Here is a 13719-nt window from a genome sequence, read left to right as displayed (position 1 = left end):
TTCATTTGCATCTTTTCCTTTCACTCAGTTTTATCTAAGGAGCAATTTTAAAATTGTGACTTTTTTGTAAATCATTTTAATATTTGTTGATTGCTTGCAACTCAGTCATTAAACATTTGTTGAGCATTTGCTTGGTACTAGAATATAGAGCTACAGACAAGAGAAATGCATTTCCCTATTCTTGAGAGGTTTTGACTTTCCCAGGGGAATAGACATGGGAAATAAACAGACATTTAAAATGCAGTGTAGTAAATACTTAATAGAGAAAGGAGCTGGGCCAGGAAGTGGTTGGGAACAGGGGGGAAATGGCATTTGAGGAAGAGGAAATGTGGAAAGGCAGATTTGCAAAAGGGCATGTTATAATCTGAATAATGAAGGGCCTTTGTGTGGTGTGCTGAGATTTGGGGCTTTTTCTTGAAGGAAACAGGATAATGAAGGTCTTCACAAACACTTGACCTTAAAAAAAAATTATCCTGGTGGCAGCATGAGGGATACACTAGAATTGGGAGAAACTAGGAGCCAGGATACCATTTAGAGCAGTGGTCACCAAGCTTTCGGACCTCACGGACCACCAGTGGTCCGTGGACCACCAGTGAGCGACCCTGATTTAGAGTGTTGCAATCGTCCAAGCCCGAGATGATAAAAGTGTAAATTAAGGTAGCACAGCATATTGAAAGATTTTGAGAAGCAGTGAAAAGTAGGGATGAACCTGAGAAATACGACAATTAAAGAGTAAGCCAGAAGAAGGGGAGCCCGCCATGGAGACAGAAAATAAACGGTCAGAAGCAGAATGAAAACCAAATCCATGCTCTGTTAGAATCCAAAGGGGAAGAAAGTGTTCAGAGGTTGACAAGTAGTTCAAAAGAGAGGTTAGAAAGTACTTTTAAAGTAGCTTCAAGCCCTGGCCAGTGTCTCTCAGTGGTTAGAGCTTCCACCTGCACATCAAAATGTCACTGGTTTGATTCCTAGTCAAAGGCACGTAGCTGGGTTGCAGGTGCAAGCCTGTCTGGTTCAGGTGCATGTGAGAAGCAACCAATTAATATGTCTCACATTGATGTTTCTATCCCCATTCCCCTCCTTTCCACTCTCTAAAAAAAAGAGCAATGGAAAAAATATCCTTGGGTTAGGATTAACAAAAATAAGTAAATAAAGTAGATTCAAAATGGTCTTGAAGTTTTGAAAATAGGCCTTTGGTGGCCATTGTGAAGACAGTTTTAGTTGCGCAGCAATGGAAAAATCACTTTATTTTGAGCAGTACACACACACACACACACACACACACACACACATATATATTCATTTAAAAGGGGTTGTTACAGTATTAACTAATACAAGGCAGTGTTGAATATGATGAAAGTTTAAAAATTAGATTTCATACCAGAATGATTCATGTTTGCTTAAGCTGTATCTGTTATGTACTTTGGAGAATATTAATAACAATTAATACCTTCTATATTTCAAGCCCTGTTCTTAGTTCTTTACATACATTGATACATTGTTCCAGTTAATTCGCAATTACTCTATGAAGTAGATATGACTATTATCCATCCACATTTTACTTAAGAAACAGGCTGTGTGCATTGTAGGAGAACAAGAACCCTATATTTTATTTATTTATTTTTTACTTTTTATTGTCTTCCTTGATTTTACTCGTATGCCTGTGGTGCAGATATCTGTTGAATGCATGTAGTTGAACACAGAAGAAATGCCCATGTAGGTGCAGGCTGGTAATGAAACATGGGTGAGAAGCAGTTGAATGACCACAGCCAGTTTGATCATCAGGAGATGTAAAAGCATTCTGAGCTTAAAAATTCTCCAAAAGTTGCCCAGCCAGTGTGTCTCAGTAGTTGAGCATCAGCCTATGAACCAGGAAGTCAATTCCAGGTCAGGGATATGCCCCAGTTGTGGGCTTGATCTTCAGTGTGGGGCATGCAGGAGGCAGCCAATCGATGATTCTCATCATCGATGTTTCTATCTCTTCCTCTCCATCTCTGAAATTAATAAAAATATATTTTAAAAAAATTATCCACAAGTGGAGAAAGGGTGGTGTAAAGCAGAGGCATGCACTTCCAAGAGGACGTGGTTGAGTGATAATAATCAAGCAGTAGTAGTGGGAAGCAAGAGGCTGTGCTGACATTTTCTTGCCCTGTGAGTCAGGGCAAGTGGGAGAGAGTCGACACCACTACACAGGCTTTGAGGAAAGCTGATTCAATTAGGGCTAAGATGTGGAAAGAACTTGTGGCAAAGTTTAAATACTGGAAAGGCTCATTGCAATCAACTAGGGAAGTTAATTGCATGTTTCTAAGGATATAGTGGCAGGGATTTGTGAAGAGAAGACAAGTGAGTATCAGGTTCAGGGGCTGAGCAGATAACCATAGCAGAGGAGTGCACGGGTAGAGAAATGTGGGAAAGAATGGATGAATGGATAATTATGCATAAGAGGCAAGACCTAATATGGTTGAGAAATAGGCTGGAGATAGACAGGAGCAATCCAAGGTAACTTATTTATGGAAGTTTCAGAACTTCTACAATGCCCTGACTAGCAATTAAACCATGACTTCCTGGTTCATAAGTTGATGCTCAATCACGCCTGGGTCTGGATCCCAACCCTAAAGCTTAGCACTTAAGCCTAGGGCCTAATTCCTTGTTTGGTTCCAATGATCCCTTTCCTCCATGGTTAGACATGAAAAAACAAAACAAAAAAAACTGGCATCCCACCACAGTCTACAATTCTGATACCCACTAACATCAAGAGTGACAGGTGTATGGGCAGGTGTGTGTGTGTGTGTGATGTGCCCAGCCTTCCCTGCCCCCTGCCAGCTATAAATTCTTGCCAGGCCTGCTTGGTCTTTATCTTCCCAGTCTGAGGACAGTTCTCAGCCAGATGGATTCTTTTTTTTTTTTTTAATATCTTTTTATTGATTTCAGAGAGAAAAGGAGAGAGAGAAAGAGAAAGAAACATCAATGATGAGAATCATTGCTTGGCTGCCTCCGGCATGCCCCCTACTAGGGATGGAGCCTGAAACCTGGGCATGTGCCCTTAACCAGAATTGAACCCGGGACCTTTCAGTCTACAGACTGATGCTCTATCCACTGAGCCAAACCAGCTAGGGCCAAATGGATTCTTTTGAACTTAGAAAGCAGAATTGGAGAGGAACTGTTGGCAAGGGTTGGTGGCGATGGTTTTCCTTCCCAGTTTAGGACAGGAGAAGCATGAGAGCCCCATTGCCTGAGAGACATGGGAGGTAAAAATGATGTAATTAGTGTAAAATGTTTGTAAAACATTCTCCCCAAGACCTAATAATTTGAATGTTTATGGTAGTATAGGTTTCAGAAATTGTGTTCACCTGCAAGGTTGAGGAAAAGAGTTCATGTGAGGGGGTAGTACAAGTCTCAACTAGTAAGAAAGTTACTGTTTCAAAAAAGAATCTATACATTATTATAAATATAATACATCCAACTCATTCATATATATATATATATATATATATATATATATATATTTATTTATTTATTTATTTCAGAGAGAAAGTGAGAGGGAGGGAGGGAGGGAGAGAAAGAGAGAGAGAGAGAGAGAGAGAGAGAGAGAAATATCAATGGTGAGAGAGAATCATTGATTGGCTGTCTCCTGCATGACCCCTACTGGGGATTGAACCTGCAACCCGGGCATGTGCCCCTGACTGGAATCAAACCTGGGACCCTTCAGTCCCCAGGCTGATGCTCTACCCACTGAATCAAACCAGCTAGGGCCAACTCTTCTTTAAATCATCTAAATTCTTGTAATGCTGGGAAAATTGCAGTGTGCTTGATTTAAGATAAATTATATTTACACATCTTTCTTTGCAAGTCCCTTCATAAGTGTTAGGGATGGAGAAATACTTTACACCAAGTTTATTTGACAGACCCTTTCTTTAACCCTAAGAGATGAGTGTTTCATATTTCTTTTGAAATTCTTTGCTGAATGTGATTTCAGATGGAGCTGCTTTTAAAAGAGTGTCCTCTGATAATGAAAAGCTGGATTTTCAGAATAACTGCTGGAGTGGACTCTTGATCCAGGTGTTTTGTTTTACTATTACATCTGCATTGCATCACACACAGCAGAGGTTAGCATTCGGTTCTATGCTTTCATCACCCTACTTCAGCTGTCTGTTTTTAAAAAGTGGCTTATCGTTTTCAGCATGGAGTCTTTACCCATTTGCCTGTGGAAGATACAGTTTGTAGATTACATGCAATGAATTTTAAATTATAGTCCTGTTTCTTTTACCATAACGTTCATTTGCCAGGCCACATGTAGGAACATAGAGTCATTTTAATGTTAGCTAAAGAAAAATTTAATTCAGAAGGCATGCCAAAAACATTGTACAAAGCCTACTATAATATGCATGTATGTCTGATATTTTCAATTCCCTTCTGTTTTCAGATACTGTTGTCAGTATTCCCCTCCACTGGCTTGAATAAATGAGAGAGGGAATTTTTGTGTTTTTGAAAATTCAAAAATTTATTCCCAGTAGATAAAGACTTGAGGAGAGAAAATTTGCCTGTATTCCAAACACACTCAAAAGCAGTTTATATTAATTTTATTCAGAATCAGAAAGCTGGTTTAGAATCTAAAAGTTGAAAAAGACAGCCTAAGTCATCTGATTGTGCAGTTTGCTATTGACTTGTTTTTTCTTCTAGAAGCAATGCATGCTCTTGTAGAAAATTAGAAAACACCAAAAGGCAGAAAGAAAGGACTAGAAAGCAGAGATCAGCACTGTGAATGTGTCAGCTCAGATATTCCTCTGTATGAGAGAATATATCTAGTTAAAAAAATAAAGATTGACTCCAGTTTCTAAGTGAGCTGGGAGGTTTTCTCTTGGCTTTTTTCATGACGATGACATTATTTAATAAAAGCCTTAGAAAACCTCCTTTCCTTCTTCAAGAATGGTGAATTACACGTAGGCTATTTATTCAACATTTTTCATTCTGTCAACATGGTTGGATGCCAAATGGCTGTTTTGAACAATTTTCAAAGGTATGTTTTTTGGTATTTTGCCAGGGAAGTCATAACTCTTAAAATGCTCCATAACCCTAACCATACAATTAGATTTATGGACAGATATCATGTTCCATTTTTGTTGTTTTCTCACTGTTTCAGTATCTGGGATTGATGCCAAAGACTATGCAGCCTTGTTCTATTTATTAAATTAGAAGGGGGAAAATGCCTTGGTTGTTCATCATTCTAGTTAGATGTTTTTTACATGATTGGGAAAGGAAAGTGTTATTTCTTATACACCTCAGTTAAATAATCACCTCACTGAGAAATCTGTATCACTTAATGGAACTAATCAACTGATGCCTGAGCCACAAGAAGAGCACCTTGCCTTACTCCAAACCTTCTTCCATATTGCTGCCAAAGATGTTTTGTCCCTTAAAATCCAAACCTGTTACTTCCCTTCTTAAAGTCCTTTAATATCTCCTTGTTGCCGGCCTTACAGGATGAATTCCAGACTCTTTCGAATGGTAAACAGGCCTTCTGTGATCTGACTGCCAACCTCATTCTTAATTCCTTTACTCTAGTCATATTATACTACTTAGAATTCTTCAAAAATGTCATTGGTTTCATGCCCTTGTACTTTTATTCCTATTTACCCCCCTTTCTGGAATGTTCTATTGTACCATCTCAGGTCAAGTGTCACTTCCTCTATGAAGCCTTTCCTGGCATCACTTCCTCTGTGAAGCCTTGCTTGCCCCCTTCCAGAGAGAATAGACCTTTGTGCCCCATTGCATATGCATATATAATTGTATCAGCATCTGTAACACATTGCTGCAGATCTTATTTTTACCTGTAAATCCCATTCATCATCTTTTTTAAGATAATTGTATCCTTTTGTAGCTCTTACTGTGTTTTTTTTTTATTGTTGATGGTATTACAGACTTCTCCCATTTTCTCCTTTTCCCCCTCCACCCAGTCCCTGCCCCACCTCAGGCCTTCACCACTCTATTGTCTGTGTCTATGGGTTATGCCTTTATGCATATATGTTCTTTGCATCTCTTCCTATCCCCTATTATGACTGCATTGCTGTTGATTTCTCCCTGAAAGTCGATTAAGAATTTTTAAAAATATGTTTAGGTGTTCCTATATTGGGTACATACATGTTTACAAGAGTTAGGTTTTTTTGTTGGATCAATCCCTTTAGTATTATGTAGTGACCTTCTTTGTCTCTTGTTGTGGCCTTTGTTTTGAAATCTGTTTTGTCAGATATGACTATTGCTATCCCAGCTTTTTTATTTTATTTCCATTTGACTTGAATATATTTTTTCCCATCCCTTTACTTTTGTTCTGTGTGTATCTTTTGTTCTGAGGTGGATCTCTTGTAGACAGGATATATATGGGTCATGTTTTCTTATCCATTCAGCTACCCTATATTTTTTTATTGGAGCATTTAATGCATATATATTTATAGTTATTATTGATAGGTACTTATTTATTGTCATATTTTTCCAGAATTAAAGAAGAAAAGTAAAATATACAGATTAAAATGTCAGATATTGAAGTTCTCTGCTGTTTCATTACTGTTGATTGCAGTAAGTATTATAAATCTCAGATTTATCAAGTAGAAGAATGTCATGTAATTTGTCAAATCCAGTTTAGCTAAAATGAGGTTTGTTGCTTACACAATCAACTTGTTGGCACTATTCTACTGCTATTGCATAAATACTCAACTATAAGCTTCAACATACATTTTAATTTGCTGACCAACAGATTCAACAAAGTAATGTATTCATTCAAGTTGTGTTGTAGTTATAATGATTATTGCCATCCAATTTTCCACAAGACTGTTTTTTTTTCAAGTTTTGATTCAAAGTAAAGTCTGACTATACCACATTTCCTCTAATAATCTTGACGTCTATTATCCTGTATAGTATACATAATCATAATTCTTGAGAAAGTGCAATATTTCAGGTGAATAATTTTCCCTAAATTGTATCTAATGCTGTACTTTTTGAAATCATTGTAATAAATCTTTGAAAACATATTAAAACTTTCTCTTCAATTAGAATGTAAGCAACCAAAAACTCAAGAGTCAGTATTAATTTTACATATTATTTTTATGATGAGAATATATATATATATGGACTACTTAAGATTTAAATTAAAAAAATCTATTTTAGACATCAGTTTGGATGTCAGCTCAATTGCATGTCATAGAATGTTAAACTTGAGACTACCCTTAAATCACTCATTTTCAAAACAGGAAACAGGTAGAGCCCTAAATTAACTTACTCAATGAATCTTACAGTGTTAGATACAAAACCAAAATAAGAACCTGGATCTACTCATGACCATTGTTCATTCCACCATATCTTAAGTGTAACAGTTCAGCTCTCTAAGCCTCATGGGACATTTACATTGTACAAAGTGCTAAATATAAGTTAGCCGAAGAGCTTAATATCTGCTCTCAACCACTCAGGGATTTATAGTTTCATTTAATTTTTGTAAGTTAAGTCAGACACTTTCAGCAGTTAGTACCCGCTACCCCCTAAATCTAACTCAAACTGCACTTTAAAAATAAGTTAATGCATACATATATAGCAAGGACAGAGGAATAAGGTAAGCTCAGAATTGCTTTGTTCAGCACACTCCCGTGCTAACTCTTTCCACTTTTAGGATAAATTAACTTTTACCCTAAAGTTAATTCACTCAGTGGCTGCTAGAAGCAATCACTTATATTGTCTAGCTCTTATCCAATGAAAAAGAGTCCAAAACTCATTTTTTTAGAATAAAACTAGCCAACCTTGTCTTCCAAATACCTTCTAGCTCATTGGTTTAAGGTGACTTAGCTTGCCTATTCCTGAACCAGTCACATATACTAGTAAGCAAGATAGAGTAAATATTTTGGCTTAGGTAGCCAATGGGAAGTGGACATTAGATACTTAAATGTTCATTATCAATATTCTAACTTAATATTGATCACAATATATGATTACCTATATATGTATACATGCTTTGCCTATATATGTATACATTACCCAAGGATTTATTTTTTAAGAAGACAGCTTGTCATTTCTTAATTATGGCTCTGCCATTTTTACCTATATGACTATAGGCAAAATACTTCTTTGTGCCTCACTTTACTCATCTCTTTAGTGAAAATTATAGTTATCTCATATGTTTTCTAAAAATATATTTTATTGATTTTTTACAGAGAGGGAGAGGGATAGAAAGTTAGAAACATCAATCAGCTGCCTCCTGCACACCTCTTACTGGGGATGTGCCACAACCAAGGTACATGCCCTTGATCGGAATTGAACCTGGGACCCTTCAGTCTGCAGGCTGATGCTCTATCCACTGAGCCAAACTGGTTAGGGCTCTTATGTTTGTTTGTTTTTTTATTGTTTAAAGTATTACAAATGTGTCCTTTTCCCCCAATTGACTCCCCCTGCCACTCCCACCCCTGAGGGCAGGCCCCCACCATCCCAGTGTCTGTGTCCGTTGGTTATGCTAATATGGATGCATACAAGTCTTTTGGTTGATCCCAAACCCCCCTCTCCTCTGCCCCTTGTCTCTGGATCTATTTTTGTTCATCGGTTTATGTTGATCATTATATCCCACATAAGAGTGAGATCATGTGATATTCATCTTTCTCCCAACTGGCTTATTTTGCTTAGCATAATGCTCTCCATTTCCATTCATGCTGTTGCAAATGGTAAAAGTTCCTTCTTTTTTATAGCAGCGTAGTATTCCATTGTGTAGATGTACTACAGGTTTTTAATCCACTCATCTGCTGGTGGGGATTTAGGCTGTTTTTAAATCTTAGCTATGGTAAATTGTGCTGCTATGAACATGATTGGTGGTTCTGTTTTCTTGGGATATAGTCCTAGAAGTGGGATTACTGGGTAAAATGGGAGTTCCATTTTTAACTTTTTGAGGAAACTTCATACTGTTCTCCACAGTGGCTGCACTAGTCTGCATTCCCACCAACAGTACAGGAAGGCTCCTTTTTCTCCACATCCTCACCAGCACTTGTTGTTTGTTGATTTGTTGATTATAGCCATTCTGACAGGTGTAAGATGGTACCTCGTTGTTTTGATTTGTATCTCTCAGATGATTAGTGACTTTGAACATGTTTTCATATGTCTCTTGGCCTTCTGTATGTCCTCTTTCAAAAAGTGTCTGTTTAGGTCTTTTGCCCATTTTTTTATTGGATTATTTATCTTCCTTTTGTTAAGATATATGAGTTCCCTATAAATTTTGGAGATTTGACCCTTATTGGAGATAACATTGGCAAATATGTTCTCCCATGCAGTGGGCTTTCTTGTTGTTTTGTTGATGGTTTCTTTTGCTGTGCAGAAGCTTTTTATTTTGATGCAGTCCCATTTGTTTATATTCTCCTTAGTTTCCATTGCCGTAGGAGCTGTATTGGTAAAGATATTGCTATGACATATGTCTGATATTTTGCTGCCTATGGAGTCTTCTAAGATTTTTATGGTTTCCTGTCTTACGTTTAATTCCTTTATCCATTTTGAGTTTATTTTTGTGTATGATGTAAGTTGGTGTCTAGTTTCATTTTTTGGCATGTATCTGTCCAATTTTCCCAACACTATTTATTGAAGAGACTGTCTTGACTCCATTGTATGCTCTTTGCCTCCTTTGTCAAATATTAATTGAGCATATGACTTGGGTGTATTTTTGGGTTCTGGCCATATTTTTCTTTATACTCATGTTCATTTCCCTCTCTCAATTTCTTCTTTGTCTTACAGCAGTCCCTTTAACATTTCTTGCATTGCTGGTTTGGTGGTAATGTACTCCTTTAGTTGTCTTTCCTTGTTTTTGCCTGGAAAGCTCCTTATTTTGCCTTCAATATTAAATGATTGCCTTGATAGATAGAATAATCTTGGATTCGGGTCCTTGCTTTTCAATACTTTGAACACTTCATGCCAATCCCTTCTGGCTTGAAGTAACAGTCTAATGGGAATTCCCTTGTAGGTAACTTTCTGTCTTTTTCTTGCTGCCTTTATGATTCTTGCTTTGTGTTTAATGTTTGTCATTTTAATTATGATCTGTCTTTAAGTGAGTCTTTTTGGGTTTATCTCATTGGGACTTTGTGTTTCCTGAACTTCTTCAGGTTAGGGAAGTTTTGTCATTTCTTTAAACAGTTTCTCCATTTCTTGTCCTCTTCTTTCTCCATCTGGCACTCATATGATGTGGATGTTATTACATTTCATATTGTTCCACAGTTCCCTTAAACTATCCTTCTGCTTTTTAATTCTTTCTTCTTTTTACTGCTCTATTTGGGTGTGTTTTTTCTATCTTGTCTTCCAAATCACTGATTTGATTCTCTGTTTTGTTCAATCTACTTTAAATTTCTTCCAGTGTATTCTTGATGTCAGATATGGTATTCTTCATTTCTGACTGGCTCTTTTTCATGGTTTCTATTCCTTTTTCATGATGTTGTAGTTCCTACTAAGTTCCTTGTTATTCTCACTAAGTTCCTTTTGCAAACTTACAACCATTACTTTGAACTCTGTACCTAATAAATTGCTTGTCTCCATTTAATTTATCTCTATTTCTGGAGATTCCTCCTTTTCTTTCACTTGGTGGTTGTTTCTTTGTCTCCCCATTTTAGCTGTCTCTTTATGTTTGTTTCTGTGTATTAGATAGAACTGTTAATTCCTCCCAGGCTTCTTGGGGTGGCCTTATGCAGTAAGTGTCCTCTGGGACCCAGTGGTGCAGTTGCTTAGCTCTCTTAAGCTGGCTCTCTAGAAATATCCCTTGTGTGGGTTATTTGGACTCTCCTCTTGTAATTGCGTCATGAGTGTTGTTTTCTTGTTCCTAGGGGGGATCTCCCCTCACACTGGCTGGCTGTGAGGCTCAACCCCTACCTTGTTGTTCAAGCTGTTATGCAGGTGCTGACAGGACAAAACAAAACAAGAAACAATACAAAAACACAAAAAACCCCCAACAACAACAAAAACAACCACACAAAAGAATTAAGAAAGAAAAGAGAGCCAGAATAATAAAAGTGAAAAAGAAATATGAAAAAAAGGGAATGGAAGAATAGAGAATATGAAAATGAAGAAGGGAGAGAAAAAAAGAATAAAGAATAGGAAAAAGAAAACGGTATAGAAAAAAGAGGAAGGAACAAATTATGAAAATGAAAAAAGAAAAAGAAGCAGAAGGAAATTAAGGGGGAGAATAAGAGAAAGAAGGAGAAAGAGTAAAAAGAAGAAAGAAAGAGCTATGAAAGAAAAAAAATCCAGACATAATAATAATGCAATAAAAAAGAAAATAATGTAAAGAAAAAAAGTGGAGTTCATCTCAGCAGTTCAGTGCCACCTGGGAGCTCCCTTTGGATCCCTCTTTTATGTTGACTGGAGCTGACTGTTTTGTCTGCCATTCCCAGGAAGTACTTTGGTGCTAGCCACTGTCAGAAGCGGTCAATGTTTGCACTCAGTAACCTGTTTGAAGCTTTCCAGCGGTTCTCAACCTGTGGGTTGCGAACAATGAAAATACATCCTGCATATCAGATATTTACATTATGATTCATAACAGTAGCAAAATTACAGTTATGAAGTAGCAACAAAAATAATTTTATGGTTGGGGGTCACCACAACACGAGGAACTGTATTAAAGGGTCGAGAACCACTAAGCGATCCGCAGTTTTTGACTGCCTCCACAGGGCGTGGCTGCACTTAGGAGGGACCAAGCTATGTGCTGGGCCAGCTTGCTAGCCTCACAGGAGCAGGGGCAGGCAGCAAATATCCCAAGGCACCTCAGGCTCTGCCTCTGCCCACTGACCCTCTGTCAGACTCAGTCACTGCGAAGGCTGTTTCTGAAAGGGCTTTTGGTGGAACGAGGAGGATGAGACCTCCGGGTCTCTGATGAGGGAGAGATGCCACTCAGATTTCAGGGAAGATAGTGGGTGTGTTTCCCCATCGGAGAGCCACAGTCTGAGTCTGTCCCAGAATATTTCTCTCACCTTGGTAGGGCAAAGCTCTTTGTATGCAGCCTGGTGGGGTCTTCTGGAAGCTGGAAATTTCTACCAACTCTACGGCAAGGGAGAAGCACCAGTCAGGTTCCTAGGACAACGGGAATGGCCCCACCTCCACGCTAGTCACTGAGCCCCCCCCCCCCCCCCCCGACTGCCCAGACGGCAGGCTTGGCCTCTGCTATGCCTCCTCAGCAGTGATTGAGGTGCAAGGTTGGGTGAGCTGTATCCCCAAAGGCAGGGTATTTGCCTTCCCCTAGGCTGTTGCTGTGGGTAGGGGCTTGCACCTCTCAGGAGAAGTGGCTGCTGCAGGAAGGAGGGGTAGCTGGGTTCTGGTCTCCCAGCTGCTGTTCCTCCACTTCTCCCTGCAGTGCCTCCCACCCCAGATTCTCCTCAGGCGATTCTAGTCCACACCACCCTCTCTTCACCGGAGCCTCGGATGAGTGGCTGCACATGAAAATCCTATGCTCTGGTTTGTTTTTTAAACAAGTGGCTTTCTCTTTCTCTCCCTGGCAGATAGAAACCCCACTGCCTTTCCTGGCTGGATGTTGCATGGGCTGCTGTTCTTGGCTCTGGGGCTCCCAGCTGGGGAGCCCAGCCTGGGGTCTGGCCTCACTCCTCTCAGGGAAAACACCCCCCACTGCTGAGGTATCCCTCCTCATCCTTGGCCTGCCTCCTCTCCTGACCCTGCCCTTCCTACCATCTTGAGGTGGTTTCTGTCCTTATTAAAAGTCCCCTCTTCAGCTAGTTTTCAGTTGGTAATTCAGGGTGAATATTTCTGATTTAGTTTTATTCCCAATTTGGTTCTGGGAGGGGTGCAAAAAGGATCCACCTACTCCGCTGCCATCTTGAACTTCCCTCTGACTCTTATCTTTCATTAGAAACATTGTAAAAGCCTTTCAGCTACCCTGCCTGCCTCTATTCTTACTCACCTGTTTCCTGATTAGTTCTGCACCATCCTCTTAGAGTAGACTCAATAGACAATGGCTGTATGTTTCAAAGGTCTGCTGGTAGTGACTGAGTACAATTAGCACTGGATCTAATTTATTTACCACAATAAACGCCTCGACCATAGTCCCCTGCTGAGAAATTCCAGAAAAGGGTGAGGAGTAGGGAAGGAGTTGAGTAAGTAGAAAAAGTGGGGATGGTGAGAAATATAGGTAAAGGGTCATATGGATAGCCATACAAGTCACAGATTCAAAAAGGTATATATACTGAGCCAGAGTTCAACCAGGATTGCATGGTTGAGTGCTCAGGGATGTGTTACTGCAAGGTGAGACAGAGGCCGAAAACCAGGACTACAGGCTTTATTAGAGGAGAAGGACCTGCCGGGCTGTCCCACAAGGGGAGGACAGCAGCACGTGCAGGGGTGGGCACGCCTTTTGAGGGGCGGAATGGGAAGGGGTGGGGGGCTTAGTGTACTCGGTGCACACTGATTGGTGGCTTACTGCATTGTCCATTTAGGACAATGGCTAGCGTATTTGGCAGGTATGGATTGGTGGTCCAATGTGTAGTCCATATAAGGTACATGGTTAATCAGGTATTTCTGGGCTGCAGGTTACATCATACTCCGCCCACCAGCTGGGGGAAGGGAGGATCTATCAGTTACGATACCTTCCTTGTTGCCCTGGGTGGAATGGTAATGAAGTAAAAAAAAAAGAAAAACACTGTCCAGTGACCATAAGTAGTTGGAAAATCCTTTGTTTAGAGTTGAGAGGCACATACAGTGTAGGAGATAAAAAGAACA

At 39.3% G+C, this 13719-nt stretch overlaps 1 long non-coding RNA gene across 2 annotated transcripts in view; it reads left to right on the top strand.

Annotated features, from left to right (window-relative positions):
* The window catches only part of LOC132228139 (uncharacterized), a 14936-nt gene extending 1217 nt beyond the window's left edge, over positions 1-13719 (top strand). Inside the window, exons 2-3 of one of the 2 annotated variants that reach the window (XR_009451292.1) lie at positions 3974-4103; positions 10821-13719. This is a non-coding gene — a long non-coding RNA (uncharacterized LOC132228139). The remainder of the gene's footprint in view (positions 1-3973; positions 4104-10820) is intronic. The other variant, XR_009451293.1, reaches the window with a different exon arrangement.

Source organism: Myotis daubentonii, chromosome 2, assembly GCF_963259705.1.
Source record: "Myotis daubentonii chromosome 2, mMyoDau2.1, whole genome shotgun sequence".
In the NCBI taxonomy this organism is placed as follows: Eukaryota; Metazoa; Chordata; class Mammalia; order Chiroptera; family Vespertilionidae; genus Myotis; species Myotis daubentonii.
The sequence above is the reverse complement of the archived record's forward strand: the minus strand, read 5'-3'. Positions and strand labels throughout refer to the sequence as shown.